Here is a 2,500-nt window from a genome sequence, read left to right as displayed (position 1 = left end):
ACTGTTTGCAAGCTATTTTCTTTGTTTTAGGACAATTTCCTAAGTATACCTAAACAGTTAAAAACTTGAAACACTTGAAAACTGTGTTTTGGCATCCTTTCCTGTGATAGTATGCATCCAGACCTGCCAGTAGTTAATATTTATATTAATGATAACACTAATGATGGTATTATTAGTAACAATGAAAATATCAATTTCATTAATAATTGTATCCTATATCTTGTTTGTATTTTTGTAACAAGAATGTAATCTGAAATACTTTGAGTGAAATTCCTGAAAGGCTTAGCAAGAAAAGTGTAAACAGTGCACTACAAAATACTGACTGGCATTCAGGTATAGGAGAATTTCCAGAATATATTTGCAGAAATGTCCAGACAAAAAAGGCTTATTTTGTGCTTTCTATTTTGTAAAGCCAGAATTGTTTTCAAATGTTTTCTAAAGTTACCAGTTATGAAACTTATCGAAAACATGTAGGAAAGCAAGAGAAATGTAATTTCAAACACTAGCCACACAGTTTTTTGAAAATGTTTCCAAGTGTGGTCTGCACTTTCAAAAACACTTTTTTTTTTAATCTTATGAGAACTGAAAATGTAAAGGATTGATTGAATTAATACATGAGTAATTTTGTGCACAAAAGTTTTGTGAGTATGTGCTTTTTATATTTGTCTATTAATTTCTTTGCCTAATAATTATTTGTGTGTTAGAAAGGTAGTTTAGGGTTACATGTCATATTCATGCCCTTTAAAACATGATTTCCATCTTTACATCTTTTAATGTGTCAGCAATATGTATTAGTCCATACTAAAAGTATGTAAATTAGCTTACATTTTTAATTTTGGTTGAATGTGGCTACATCCTTTATATTTAAATATTTTCTTATATAAAATATAGAAATTTATTTAACATAAACTAGAAATGATAGTACATTTATTGCACCCGAAATCAAGACAAAATATTAATGTGGAAAGTTTGATAGCATATAAAAAAAAGGGTTACATTCTTTACATTGATAAAACATAATACAAATTAATTGTTTTTAGTATGTCAGTTGCACAAAATAAAACAAGGGCACTATGCATTACATTTAATAGGGTTTGCTAAAAGTTTAGGATTTTTTTTTTTTAAGAAAAGAAATGAAAAAAATTCTTACGTTCCTTAATACAAATGATAAAGCTCTTTATATGATTATCAACCCTAATGATACCTTTTTCTTTTTCTTTCTATTTTTTGCAAGACAAAAAAGTGAGAGTGAGAGTGAGTGTGAGTGTGAGTGTGAGAGTGAGTGTGAGAGTGAGAGTGAGTGTGAGAGTGAGAGTGAGAGTGAGAGTGAGAGTGTGAGTGTGAGTGTGAGTGTGTGTGTGCCTAGATATGTACATGTTTTGGATTGAGGTAGAATTAGATAATGAATTGAGTGAGTTCATTGATAGAGAGTGTAAGAGGAGGAAGAGCAAAAGAAAAGGAAAAGTGTGATGGAGTGAGTTGGTGAGTACACAAGAGAAAAAGATACAGTGAGAGAAAGAGGGAGATGGTAAGTAAATAGGGGCTAGTAGAACGACAGATACATTGGTAAGGTTTCCATATAGTAGATAGATATATAGGTGGATAGGTAGATAGACTGTGATAGATCCACATAGACATAAATAAAGTGGTATATAGTAAATAGGTAGGTGAATAGGTAGTAGCAATGACAGTGACAGTAACAGTGGCCTTGAACCTGCAACCAGCAAAAGAATTCAGTAAATTCTTTTGCTGGTTGCAGGATAAGATATCTTCTCTTGGTTACCAGCTTGACTGTTACTTTTTTTTTTTTTTTTTGCATTGTTTGAAGTCTATGTCTGCAGCAACTTCAGGGCTACTAAGTAATGAAGGGTAGATTAACACAAATATGGACACATAGATGAGTGATATGAGCTTGATGTGATACATAGTTCAAAGGAGTCATGTTTTAGACAGTTCTGAATATTCTTGATTATATGTGATACAGAGTCACTTATAAAATGGTAGAATGCTACACTTAAAATCCTTTTCTGTATATTTGACACTGATGGATGTCAAGTAAATTCCTGTTGACTTGAAATTCAGTCATTCCCCTTCAGAATGAGGCCAAAGGCAGCTTTCAATGATGAATGGTAAGTTTGCTGCAGGCATTAGAAACCGGCATTTGTAATATATCAGCAAGGAAGAGTTCACATTGCACAGACCATTTCATATAGGAGCATGTAGTTGAAAAAATTGTATCATGAAAAATGTAGATTTGGCTTACACTACCCAGTTGGATCTGGGTGCCTCACTGTCAGCTAGTGGCCCAAAATCTGGGCTTTAGGTGTGCTGGAGTGGCAACTCTCATAAGTGTGAGGCTCCTTAGCTAAATTTTTATAATATTCCCAACACCCTGCCCTCAACCACATTTTTTTCATGATGATGGTCATGTCACCAAGGGACCAACAACTAACATATAAGGATAAACAGGCTTCCAAGAATAAAATAAATTTTCATTGTG

At 32.9% G+C, this 2,500-nt stretch overlaps 1 protein-coding gene across 1 annotated transcript in view; it reads left to right on the top strand.

The window, feature by feature from the left end:
* LOC125047476 (tRNA (uracil-5-)-methyltransferase homolog A-like) overlaps positions 1 to 2,500 on the top strand; it is a 37,705-nt gene that overhangs the window by 26,034 nt on the left and 9,171 nt on the right. The window lies entirely within an intron of this gene.

The sequence above is a fragment of the Penaeus chinensis genome, chromosome 41 (assembly GCF_019202785.1).
Source record: "Penaeus chinensis breed Huanghai No. 1 chromosome 41, ASM1920278v2, whole genome shotgun sequence".
In the NCBI taxonomy this organism is placed as follows: domain Eukaryota; kingdom Metazoa; phylum Arthropoda; class Malacostraca; order Decapoda; family Penaeidae; genus Penaeus; species Penaeus chinensis.
This window is presented reverse-complemented; position numbering and strand designations above follow the sequence as displayed.